Source organism: Gavialis gangeticus, unplaced genomic scaffold, assembly GCF_001723915.1.
Source record: "Gavialis gangeticus isolate Ggan-Ray unplaced genomic scaffold, GavGan_comp1, whole genome shotgun sequence".
NCBI lineage: Eukaryota > Metazoa > Chordata > Crocodylia > Gavialidae > Gavialis > Gavialis gangeticus.
This window is the reverse complement of record NW_017729022.1, coordinates 7,728,748-7,742,838: the sequence shown is the minus strand read 5'-3', so window position 1 is coordinate 7,742,838 and position 14,091 is coordinate 7,728,748. Positions and strand designations below refer to the sequence as shown.

General features: G+C 41.6%; 1 long non-coding RNA gene across 1 annotated transcript in view; it reads right to left on the bottom strand.

Moving 5' to 3' along the window:
* LOC109295632 overlaps positions 1–14,091 on the bottom strand; it is a 39,748-nt gene that overhangs the window by 17,978 nt on the left and 7,679 nt on the right. The window lies entirely within an intron of this gene.

The following is a 14,091-nucleotide window of genomic DNA, read 5'->3' as shown; positions in this document are numbered from 1 at the left end:
AACAACTGTTTTATAAAGCTCAATTTTCACAGTTAATCTGGAAGTTTTTTTGTCAATCTGCCATGCCATTTTACTTTACCCCATCCCCCGGGCAAGAAGCTAATGTACAAATGATCCCATTTTACTAATTCCAGAAATCCCTTCCTCCTAATGCCACTATCCATGGCTAACAATCAATAGAAGGATTATTGTTTGAATTAATTCTCTGAAAGATGTCATCAAAATTTTAGGAAAAATGGTAAACTTTTCTTCTCTATCAGACTTTGGAGAGAATCTATGAAATCTGTGTTTTAACTCTCTTTTTTTATCTGCAACAGAGAAAGCAGGACCATGTAGAAATGTTATAGCACAACAGTGGTGACATAATATATCTTAACAAATATATTATGCTTATTTGATTATACACTGGTATAAGAAACTAAGTCCCCAAGGCTCACCCTCTCTCTCTACCTTCTTTTCCCTTTCTGGAAAAAAAAAGCTGGGAGTAAGGAATAGCTCGATTAGACCTCAATAAACCTTGTGGTTATAAAGAATAATACTATTTTTTTTTCTAATCTAGAAAATTGTACAATAATAAAAAAGAAATACTTTGTACAATAATAAAAAAGAAATACTTACAATTTCTGAAATGAACCACATTTTCTTATATCCATAAGGTAACATTTGTTCATTTCTAAAAGGTTTACCTTATTGTAAAACCATAGTTCTGATTTTTTTAACTGTCTTTCTTGTCATTTAAATGGATTGACTGATAGTGGAAATAAAGTTCAAATTGGGTGTGTCTACAAGTGTGCTGCACAGCACAACTGGTACTGTGCAGTCATTTAGTATTTGCTTTAGCACGGTGCTGCACTGAGCAATCGGTACTGCACAGTCCCAGCAGCACACAGGTTGTTTCCAACCCTATTGTGCAGTAGCAATGAGCATGAGCTGGCACGCTGAGCTACTGCACAGTAGTGGCAACATCACGGTTAGTGCCTACCAATGCTATGTCGCCATAGTGATGAGCTATGTTGTTGTAGCTTATTGCTACCGTGACATAGCATCTGTTTAGATTCATCCAGTGTATACAAATGGTTGAACAACACAACACGAGAGTCATCTTATCCTTTTGTGCTCTTCATCACAGCAGCTACCTATTCTGGTTAAGGTTGGAAACAAGCAGTCATACTGGGTGCAAACCAGGGTTCATGTAACCCAGTTTATTTTTAGACATCGTAAAGTAAGGTGCCTAAAATTAGACTGGGTGTGGCACATGCCACTCCTGTGTCTAAACCAAGACCAGGAGTGGCATGTGCAGTCATTTGTCACCGTTAGGAGTGGTGTGTGCAGCTGCTCACTGCTTCCAGGAGCAGCTCCAGGCAGCCTAAGGAAAGTAACTCAGGATGGGAGGAGAGGACTTCCGGTCCACTTCCAGGTTCGCTGCCAAGCATGCTGGAGAGCCACCGTGCTGCTGTGGGATGTCCCATCTGCCCTAGCACTGCAGCAATCACAAGCCATGCCTGCTACCTCAACGTATGTAGAAAAAAACTTCTAAAGCTGTGCCTGTGTCCAAATCCCTAATTCGCCGAATCAGCATCGAATCTTCAGATTCAGATTCGACTGAATTGAATCAGGGACAGTGATCAGAATCAACGGACTGAATCACTGTCCCTGATTTGGGCTGAATCCAAATTGAATAGGGCCCATTTTGCACAGCCCTACTTTTTGGCTTGGCATTTTCTTACAATGGCTGTGTGCTGTCTTCTTTCCCTCCTACATGTTGTAGCAGGCTCTCCCTCATAGGAAGTATCCACCTGGTTCTTTGCCCATCAGTTTCTGGGTTGAGCTACTATGAAGTCCCTGAGAATGTGGATTGCTATGCTCCAAAAGAGTCAGATAAACATGTTCAGTTCTTTTTGCCTTTCCCATCAGTCTTTTGGCCATCTTGACAGCTGATTCTGCCTTCACATTGCTTTGCAGATTCCCTGGGGAAAAAAGTCTCATGTTCAAACTCCCATTTTGTGGTACATCTTTCCAATTGTGCTGCTGTATGTTGTGGCCCACTGTCTGAGCACAAAGTATGGGGTGTGCCATACCGGACAAAGTGTGCCTTCAACTTCCTGATTACTGTTCATGTTTGAGTATCCTCTAGGTGGTCCATCTCCCAAAAATTAAAGTAGTCATCTGTTGTAACCATACAGTTTCTATCACTGAACACAAACTGGTCTTTTCTCAACCTTTTTGCAAGTTTGTGTTGGGATTTCATGAAGCTGCAGCATCTCCTGTTGTCTATTTCCATGCTCGCTATGCACCTCACGCTGTTCCATGTATAGTGGAGTCGCATCATAAGTGCATTTAACTTACGCGAATTCATCATACTGAGTGCCAATTGTTTGGATTCAGCCTGCAGCTGCCCCCCGCAGCGCTGTGCACGGGGCCAAGCAGCTACATTGGGAGCAGCCCTGCTGAGAAGTTGTGCACGCTAGCCAGGTGGAAGTTTGGTACAGGCTGCCCTGGACGGGAAAGAGGGACTGTACCACTGGGCAAGCCCAAAGGTAATTTTGACTATACACAATTTTCGCCTTACACACTGACTTTGGAACCTACCCCCATGTAAGATGCAACTCCACTGTATGTCCTCATCTGGGAATTCATGACTGGCCAGTAGACATACTCCTGAGCTTGCCACAGGCATGCCTCTATTCCTAGATTTGGAGCATGTATTCTACTTATGATATCCTGTCTTGAATTGTCAAGGATTACTGCTCTGTCACCTTTAAATAAGATCCATCTTATGCACATAGCTCATTCCTAATGTGCCATTGCAGAATGACTTGCTAGGACACTTGTTCCTTGTGACCTGCCTAATCCTGGAATTCAATTCATATCACAGGCTATGGTACATTTGTGCTAAGAGAAATACCTTTTCAACGTACAGCTGTTCAAGGGGTTTCTTGAAGAAGAGAACTAAACCTCCTTAAGCAACTTGCCACCAGAGATGCTCCATTTCTACCTGGGTGGCATGAAGGCAGGGTGGGAGAAGGCCCACTTAAAAACAGAGGAACTGCAGGGGCTTAGGCCTAAGCTTTGAAGAGCTAACAGTTTAAGTTCTGTTTAAATGTATAACTAATGTATGGTGGTAACCATTATAAGAGGTGTGGTTTTTTATTTTAAGTCCTTTCAGAGGCTGCACTCAGAAAAGTATGTTTTGCAAGGAGAAATGGATGTAAGCAATGTAAAACAAAAATCACCCTTACTTTTATGTCAGATCTTTCCAAACATAGCTTGGCATTCTAGAAATCACTGTGTTTTAAGAATGATTCAGGAAGATTTGTACAGTGAAAAACCTTAAAACAATTCTAACTTTTCAGGTGTTGTTGGTAGATCAATTACAGCTTATTTTGACATAACAGAAAACATTTCAGCCATCACTACTGTTGTTTTCATAATTTTGATCTAAATGCTGATATTTATAATATTTATAATTTAGGCATAAATTAATCATATAAGGTTCTGAAATGTGTTGTGAGGGTTGATTGATATGATATACATTTCTTTAAATACATTTATACGTGAACAGTCACTTAGGTATATCTAATACAAGACTTCCAATATCACAGTCATCATTCCTTACAAGTCCCTGTTACAAGACTGTAAGTGGACTGTTAAACTTCGGCTCAAGGGCACAATAATCCTCAGATCAGCATAATTTAATCATCAACATAAGCTAATGGAAAGTTAAATACGATGTTCAAGACAGAGTCAGGATTTTTGTTTCACATATTCCATGCCTATAGATTTTCCAAAATAGATTAGTTTTAAACATCAAAATGTCATTCCATACATAAACGCCTTTATGCATTTTTTTATATCCTTATTATTCTTTAAATTGGAAATATCTTATTTCTCCTTTATCTACCTTGAAAATGATATTTTTATCATACTGAAAAATACTTTCTGATGCATAACTTTTAGGAAAGCTAAGCATATATTTATTAGTGGCCTTTCTGGTATACTGCTTTTTCTTACAAATTTTTTCCTGTAAAATAATATTGAAAACAACAAAAATATATGCAATTTGCCCTGCAGAATTCTATGGAGATATTCTCCTTCTGGGACCTAGCTTAACAAAAATTCAGAAAATACATTTTTCTATAGGAATTAACATGTCCCAAAGATCTTATTTTTCTTTTTGAAATTGTGTGTAATTTATTGTAAGTGCGTGTGATTGTCATCCACAGCCAGCGAACATTCAGTGAAACTCAGGAGACAGAAAATGTGTGACGTTAGTTCATTAAACACAGGTCAAAACAAACTACCAACTATTGTAAACTGCATCAGCTGCTCTACTTCATTTGTAGTTAGAGAATCCAAACCACAGCCTCTTTCCAGTTGACAGTTCTGTATGCCAGCTGCAGTGTGGCAGGAAGAGGCAGAAGTGCATTACACTGCCTTCTTACGGTCCACTCTACGTTAAGGTGATTCACTTGTAGTTGAGTAAACCATTATTGGGTTGCTCTATATTAGTAATATGCTGCAAAATCATCTAACTGTAGCAAACAACTCCACTCAGTATTGTAGGGCTTTGGTTGTCAATATAAATTATGGCTTCATGTACATGCCCGCATAGAAATTTTCCTGTAATTAGTCTCACAAGAATTTCCCTGAATATAAGCCCTGTGCAACTTCAGCCTATTCAAAATCCTCATCAGAACTTATTCCCTTTGTTTCAGTCACCAATATCCACCACTGCCCTAATGGACACAGTATCCACATTCCAAAAAATAAACACAGATTTTCATCTTTGCTCTTTCTTTCAGGCTCTTCCTTCTGTTCTTTGGGTTAATAATAGGCCTGTGTGAGTAGGCAGCTATTCAATCCGGGTTCAGATCCAGCTGCTTCAGATGCCAGGGATCCAGTCCAGAGCTCCAAATTAGTTTTCCACTTCGATCTGGCTGAAGTGGCTCCAAAGCTTCGGAGCCATCTCAGAGATCCGGCCATAGGGTATAATGGGGAATCAATGAACTATCTATAACTTTGTTGTTTTGCTGTCTGATTTGGATGAAACTTGCGGGAGTGCACCATGACTTATCAGTGGGTGGAGAGCAAAGAAAGCCGGACATTATCTCTGACTACAATAAAAACAAGAGTGGGGTGGATAACCTTGACCACTTAGTCTGTATGACCACCTGGAGATGGAAAATCAACAGGTGGACAATGACACTATTTTTCAATATGCTGGATGTGGCTGCCGTTGCCAGCCTCATCGTTCAGCTAGGCCACAACACAAACTGGAAGCAAAGATCACGTTTAAGAAGATGGTGCTTTTTTTGCAGGAGCTTGGAGAACAGTTGATAGATGGACAAATAAAACAAGGAATGATGGCTATACGTAATCTGTCTAAGTCCATCGAGTCTGCTATGACTGCCTAAATTACAAATTGCCACAATGCACCCCAATAGAGCCTTCTGCATTGAAACAGTGTTGAATCAGCCTTACTGTTTCGAAGAAGCAAAACAGAACAGCTGTTCTGAATGAAAATGAAATTTGATACGAAATGCTGTTCCGTCCAAACCTCAAAACTCAAGGCAACGCAGAACAGTACTTTTTCATACAGCCTTATAGATGTCTTGTTTAAATTTGAGGATAATTCAGGGAAAGGCTGACAGTTCCAGTTTTATCAACAATAAGGAATAGATATGTTAAAATTAGAGAATAATATCAGGATACAGATCCATAAGATTTTTGGGACACATGAAAATTATGGTGAAGACACATTAGTGTACACAAAGATCGTACATATATAAATGTGTGATATGAAAGAAATAAAGAAGGAAGCACAAGTGCCTGACTGTGTGGAGAAAGGAAGATATTCAAGTGCCAGACATCCTGATTGTCTACTGACTCTGGGGTTTTCTCCAGAGAAGCAAGAGTAAAACTGAAGGAACAAGGGCTGCTCCTCATATCCTATTATATATTTATTTTCGAATTTGATGCTGTGTCTTTTATATTTTGATTTATAGGGGGAATACTGAGTCACTGGTTTTCATACTGTTTAAGTCACTGGTTACCTTTTACAGACTGTTGTAATAAATACTCATATGTAGTGTACACAGATAAACCTTGTCCAGTACTCAAATCTAAGTTTAATCCTGCCAAAAAGGCAACTGTGATCTTACATCTTCACCCTTGGTGAGCTATCAAAAAAGCTAAGTATCATTTAAGTCTCACTAGCAGGACTACTTGAGGGAAGGGGAAGGGGAGCAGTATACATGTACGTTAAAGTGACTTTTAGTTAACATAGCTCTCTAACACATAACTGTTTACATTGTGCTGCATTAAGTGCAGTTCAGATAACCCAAAATCTGCACTAATAGACTTGTGGTATTACTTAATCAATACACTGTATTAATCATCCTACTTCCCAGTCTTGTTGTGATTATGATAACATTTCATTGTTCATCCTTTGCCCTCAGTTGTACTTTATTTGCTACATTATTTCTGCATTAATCAATAGATATACATCACTGACTCTTACAGTGAGGTTTTGTTTATTGTGTGAGATTTTTTGCTTCCCTGTTTTTGCTTCATGTTATATTTCATCTTGTAATCTATAATGTGTGCATTAAGAAACAGATATGCTGCTGGTGGGTAACTGCACCACAGTAGTCAGTAAACACAACATTAAGTCAAAAAAGAGAAAGCATTAAACATATATTTAGATAGGGATATAATGCAAACAGATAACTGAAGTTTTGATGAGCCCAGAAAAACGAATGGGGAAAATAATATATACAACAATTCATTCAAAAGACCAGCATTCATATGCCACACTGGAGCATCCTAAATGGGGGATGTCACATGGTAAGAAGATAACAATGAGACTTGAATAGCTTACTAACACTGAAATAACACTAATGAAAGGTAAAACAGGATCTATGCAGAAAAATATGAAAGGTTATAAAATCCCTGGTTAACTTAGTAAATATTTCCTAAAATGACTCCTTTTCTGCTTCTTATATTCTACTACATTGCTTCAGTAGAACTAGGAACATATGATATAATGTTAATACTTTTGTGAGAAAACCACAGTAAGATTGACAGCAACACTCATTTATGAAGTCATTTAAATGGATGGCTTGATCCTATGGGCACTGAAAGTTTGCTCTCTTCTTGTTGCTTGAGTAACTAACAAGACTTGAACAGTACAAGATGCTGGTCAGTGTAACACAAAAGTTGAGAAAAGACTTGGTGGGCAAAAGGAAAAGCAGCAGATCAATTTTAAAAGGGTGAAACTTAAGGAACAATAGGTAGGAACCTACAGTCTCAGTTGCATTATCTTCAAAACGTCCCTGAGAGAGAATGAAAAAGGCCTTAATAATGTATTAAGTACACAGAAAATAATCTTTAAATGAACATTATTTAACATCTACCCAAGGTAATTCAAAGTAAATGTTGAGACATTCATTGTTTAAAAGACCTCTTTGAACCCAGATCTCTGGCTGGGATAGAAATGCTTATTTTCCATTTAAAGTTGTGTCAGGAAACAGAGAACAAACCTTGTTTCTTCATTTAGAATGTGCTTCCCAGGAGGTTCTAAACATAAAGATAAATTGTGTGCTCTTGTGTCCTTGTAGTACATGCTCTATAAAAGCACCACATTCAGCACACTGCAATATCATTAGTAGTGCGCCCATCTGTATTATACTGTTTTGTTCCCACATAATTCTGTAATGCTTGAAATGAACAAGTGCTTTCCAGATGTGAGACTGGAGATTAGTTGGCTTATTTTGTGTGGGTGATCATTTTGCTGAATTTGGCATTTGCCCCCACATATCGACGTGCAGCAATAACATTCATTGCAGATGGACAAACACATTATGTCTTAATGAAACTAGCATGCTGCATAAACCACTTCTAGGGAACTGTCTTCAAAATGTACTTGAATGACTTAATGTAGAATTCATATAGTTACAGAGTTCATCATCAGATTTTATCTATGAAAGACAGAAGCTAAAGATATTAAAATTTAATGGCACATTTTCAGAGCATATATAATGAGTTCAAAAAAAGATTATTTCAATCGACTATTTTACTGAACATGTGTAATGAAAAAATCAGGAGGCATTTCAGGAAGAGAAAAAAAGTAAAATCTGTATTAACACTCATAAAATCTAAGTGCCAGAAAGGACCATAGAAATCAATGAGATTAAGCAAAAGTCAAAAGACATATGTCAGGAATTTCAAATATAGGTAAGATGGAATAAAAGTTAGATTGTGCTGATTTTTAAGAATGCACAGCAAGTGAACTGAAAAGGTGTATGGTGTATCAAATCCAGAGGGCAATTGTCAAATGGAAGTTTTCAAATATAATCAAGACTAGAACCGAATATAGTTTCTCCTACAACTAAATTGAACATGGACTCCACACACAAAATGTCTGCAGTGAAAGCAAGGTGCAGGGAATTAAATATATAAGCATATTCAAATAAGAAAAGATTAAATATTTGTTGAAGCCAAGGAACAAACTTCTAAGGATTCCATGAACTGAACTGAACACCCATATGACCAGCTGCTTTAAATTGGCATTATCTTCTTTGAGCCATAGTCATTTATATCAACTGAGAGTCAGGCCCTTGCCACACATTACACTTAAGATGTGATTAACCAGTTAATCATGTATTAAGTTGTAACCTGGCCACATTACATTAATTAATGGTGCCATAAAACCAGAAATAAGCCACAAAGTTATTTCACAAAAAATGTGTAATAACTATGCAGCTGGTTCCTATTATGTCATTAACTGAATGTGAGGCCAGATACACGCCCTGATCCAGGCTCCCAGTCATGGGGTTGCACCATGCACTCCCATGGCTGGGAGCATGGATCAGCTGACAGTGCCCCTAGCCACAGGAGCTCATTGTGAGACCCCGTGGTTGGGAGCCCCATCAGCTGATGGGGCTCGCAACCACATGGGAGCTTACTACTTGCTATTACAAGGAGAGACTGGGGTTATGTTCCCAGGCACCCCCTGCACCAGCAATAAGGCATGATGGGATCTGATGCTGAATCCCACAGTCATGCTTCCTGCTATGCACATGTGGCATAGCAGGAGGTGCAATGTTGTAGATCATACATCAGATCCCACTGCATCTTTACATGAACATCTGGCAGACAGCTCAGTCTTATAGCCTCTTAAAATAACAGTACATCATAATAAATAATGATATTACCTATATACAGAAAGAGCCACGGTCAAACATTAAAAAATATTTCACCTTATGGAAAAAAAAGCCCCAAAACAAGACAAATCTATTATATCCTGACTGGCATAAGGACAAATTAACTTCTTTTAAGTTTCTTCAGTTATCTAATGAGACTGAAATCATTTAAACTCTCTAACATTTGTTGTTTACAAACAGATTTTAAGAGTTTCTCTCTGAGACATGAATATATGGAAATAGAAACTTTTGTGAAAGATAGCAGGTTGAGAAAGAAATGATAAATTAGTGAAAAATAAGAATGAAGCAATACTATTGAACTGTACAGTTACTGACTAGAGAAATACCTCAAGGATCCTCCCTAGTCATAAACACTTCTTATTTTTAAATTATTTGTGACCCTTGAAATGGCAGAATGAGTACATTGACTACATGCTGTTCTCAACACCACCAACAAAATTCAGCTATAAAATTCACCCAGATAATTTGGCATACCATTAATTCAAGGGTAGATTGTAAGTAGAAGCATACAGACTAAGCCTTCCATTACACTACAGGTACGTATTCAAGTGGTAAGTCAGGGTCAGACCCTGCTTCAACTGCTTCTTATCAAAGGAGAAAATTGCCTCTGTGTTTTCAATGGGTATAGAATCAGTTCCACAGATAATACATTCTACTCCTTGCTCATTACAGGTGAATTGAAAGCCTTGCATCCAAATCCTGAGTTTAGATCCATGTTTCACAGAAAAAGGTGACATCATTACAGCAAGCTAAGAGAGACGAAGGTGTTTCTTATTCACATGTTCCATTGTAGTAAGAGCAGCACAAGATCTTCAAATGTTTGAACAAAAAGTGACACAGGAGAAAATTAATTGGGCTTCCCAACAAATATTTATTGGGCTCTAGTGGAGCCAAACTCACAAAGAATCATGAGCAAAAATGGATTAGAGCTTCAATTTGCACAGCCTTGATCTTAATCCTGCATTTGGAACGTGTCTTTCCTTTGCATTTAGGGCAGCCTAAAAATGTTTCTAACTTGCATTTGGCTTTTATTGGACATAGGTGATCAGAAATGCATCCCAGCCTCAGTCTGGAATATGACCGCAAACTGGAAGTCTCTACCAAGCAATTCATCCCTTAAACACCACAGTGAAGGCTAGCAGTGGCTACATCAGCACTGCATTGTATACTAAACCCACACACTGCCACAAATACATTCATACCACCAGCTTTCATCCTAAGCATACCACTAGATCCATCATCTACATCCAACTTCTATATTATATCTGCTCTAATCCCACTGACCCACAGGATGCACATTTCAAGGATCTAGAGCAGGCTACAATTACAATATAATCACCAAACTGTAGCCACTCAGATCAACAAAGCCTGACTCAGACCTTGCTCCAGTCTGCTTCAATACTAACCCTAAGACAAGGACAACAGAAGCCCCCTGGTTGTGACTTACATCCTCAGCGTGACACCTTGCACACATCATTAATAACCTCTGAGCCCTCCTGCAAAAAGATAATTGTGTCAAAGTAGCCATAAGGTATAAACTTGTCCTGGCTTACAGAGAGCTCCCCAACCTCAAACAGCATCTCTCAAGCAACAAGCTACCTAAACACTACTTTCACCGAGGCACCAAGCCTTGCAATAGACTCATATGCCAGCTGTGCCCCTTTATCAATACAGACCACATCATCACTGGACCAAATAACATGGATTATAACACCCAAGGGTCAGTTACCTGCACCTCCAACATCATATATGCCATCACCTGCTTATAGTGCTGCTGTGCTGAACAGATGAGGTGATTTCTACATGTAAGATTGTGTTAAGTATGGTCTAAACAGCGACTGGATTCTTATCCTGTTACCTGGATTAGTTTTTGTGGTATCTTCCTCCCTATGGATTTATAACTGATTTGCCACTCCTAGCACTGTCCCTCTCTCCCTCCTTCCCTGTCCTTTTTATTCAAATCACGATCTACTTTTGATAGACTACTCAGGGCATGCCCTTTCACAGTATCTGATTAAATGAGCTCAGATTCACAAAAGCTTATGGATCTCTGATTCCTTTTGCAGCAAGGAAATTGCATGGCACAAAGGTCTCTAATTCAAGTCTACACCACTTCAAGGGTACCCTCACTTTAAGCTGATCTTACCAAAACAGGGTAAGATGAGTATCCCTCTTACCTGACCTGAGGCGGAGGTGGACACAGCAGCAGCAGAGCCAGCAGCAGGGGCACCAACAGCTGATCCCCCAAAGGTAAATGGGGCAGAGGGAGCCAGCATGGCTGAGCTGGATCCAGAGGGGAAACCCCCCGGATCCCTTTTAGTTGAGTGGTAGGGAGCTGCGCTCCCGAGCCATGCTGCACAAACAGAGCATGCAAACAGGCACGCTCTGTAAGAGTGCGCCAGCATTTGCACTGGCGTTCATGCCGATGGGCAGACAGGAAGGGCCAGGAGGGAGACTCCTGCAAGGGTAGAGCAAAGGCACCACACTAAAATATAAACAGACAGCAACTCATACAATGGTGTCAAGGCAGAGTGCTGCTAGCACCTCTGCCCACCGGGGGGGGGGGCGCCTACCTGGGGCTTGTCTGAGGCCTTCACCCAGACAGAGCCCATGGGGGGGCTGGCATCCCCCTGTCCCCCAGCCTGTGGGGGATGCCCAGCAGGGCCAGGGTGGGCAGGGATTGGGGGCTCTCACAGGCATCCTGCAGGTGCCCATCTTAGGGCTCTCTAGGTGCAGGTGAGGGAGCTTCAGGAGAAGGTTAGCAGGCTGAGGAGAATCAGGGAGGTGGAGGATGAAATTGATAGATATTTCCTTTCCCTGCAGGCTTCCTAGACAATGACCTGCACATCAGAATGAGAGACTTGGGTGGAATGGGCTTCACCTTTCCCCCAAAGATAAGTGTATGTTTTCTTCTAGGTTAGCGGATCCCCTCCGGCGGGCTTTAAACTAGGCTCATCAGGGGAAGGGAAAGATGAAGGTGGAGGAAGCCTTGGACCACTAATTCAAGCATCACCCACAAGAACAGCCCAGCCTAGACCAGCAACGAGCAGTACAAATACCCAGGTAGGCAACAGGGGCCAGGGCAGTACTGACAGTAGGGTGCCAGTGCACACATCTTCAGGAGGTCTCAAGTGCCTCTACACAAATGCTTGTAGTATCGGGTACAAGCAGGAGGAACTTACCCTCCTGCTAGCTGACACCAACCCAGACATAGTGGGGCTCACAGAAACATGGTGGTACCCAAAACACAACTGGGCAGTGAATATCAAGGGCTATAGGCTGTACAGGAGGGATAGGACAGGGAGGAAAGGTGGAGGTGTGGCGCTCTACATCAAGGAGGAATACACATCCTCAATGAGTAGCACTGGGTCAGAGAAGGGGCACACTGAAGTGCTCTGGGTTAGAATACAAGGCAGTTGAGGGGAAAGGGACTTAATGGTGGGGGTCTACTACAGACCACTCAACCAAGGGGAAGAGCTAGACCAGAAATTCTTAAGTCAGCTCACGGAGGTAGTTAGGTCAAAGGACATAGTCATCATGGGTGACCTGAACTTTCCAGACACCTGTTGGGATAAGCAGTCAGCCAGGTCTGACCGCTCACGTAGGTTCATAGCAGAGATACAGGACATCCATCTAACCCAGCAAGTGCACAGCTCCACCAAGGGAAACACCTTGTTGGATCTGGTCCTAGCCATGGGCGATGACCTGGTGAGGGGGCTGTGGGTGCATGACCACCTGGGTGACAGCCATCATCGCCTGCTGGAATTCACCATCCAGTGCAAGGGGGCAAAGGCCTGCAGCAAGGCAGCAGCCCTGGACTTCAGGAGGGCAGACTTGAATGAGGTAAGGAGAATACTCAGGGAGGCACTGAAGTCCTGGAGGGGAGACGAATTGGGGGTCCAAGAAGAGTGGTTCTTCCTTAAGGAGATGTTCGTCCAAGCCCAAAGTGAGGTAATCCCAATGCGGATCAAAGTGGGCAAGAGGGCACAAAAGCCCCCATGGCTCACCAAAAGCACACAGAAACGTCACCTGGCTAAAAGGGAGGCGTATACCCGATGGAAGGGTGGGGCCATCACCAGAGAGGACTATACCATGGTTGCTTGGGGATGCAGGGGGGCAGTCAGGAAGGCCAAGGCGGAGATGGAACTGGGACTAGCAACCCAGATCAAAGACAACAAGAAGTCCATTTTTTAAATACATAGGGGGTAAAAAGGAGGTACCGGGTAATGTGGGGCCTCTGCAACATACACTAGGAAATCTGGTCATCACACCAGATGACAAAGCTAACCTATTTAACAATTTCTTTGCCTCTATTTTCCTGAGCAGGGACTGGGTCACCCCACCACACCAGGGCCTCCGTAGGCCCCAGGGGAGGCACACCTAGACCTAGGGTCAGTGAGGATCTAGTCAGGGAACTTCTGGAGGGACTGGAAGTATTTAAATCAGTTGGTCCTGATGATTTTCACCCCAGAGTGCTGAGGGAATTAGCAGAGGTCATTGCGGGACCCGTGGCATGGCTTTATGAGCACTTGTGGTGCTCTGGTATGGTGCCAGAGGACTGGAAAAGGGCCAATGTGGTTCCCATTTTCAAAAAAGGGAGGAAGGAGGACCCGGGAAACTATAGGCCAGTTAATATTACCTTGATCCTGGGGAAGCTTCTTGAGAGAAATATAGCGCATGCCTATGAGGGGCCAGCAGAGGAGATTATGCTAAGGGGAAACCAACCCAGTACATTAGAGGCAGGTCCTGTCAGACCAACCTGGTGGCATTCTATGACCAGGGCACAAAATCCTTAGACACAGGGGTAGCAGTGGACATAGTCTTTCTGGACTTTAGGAAGGCCTTCAACACTGTCTCTCACCCCATT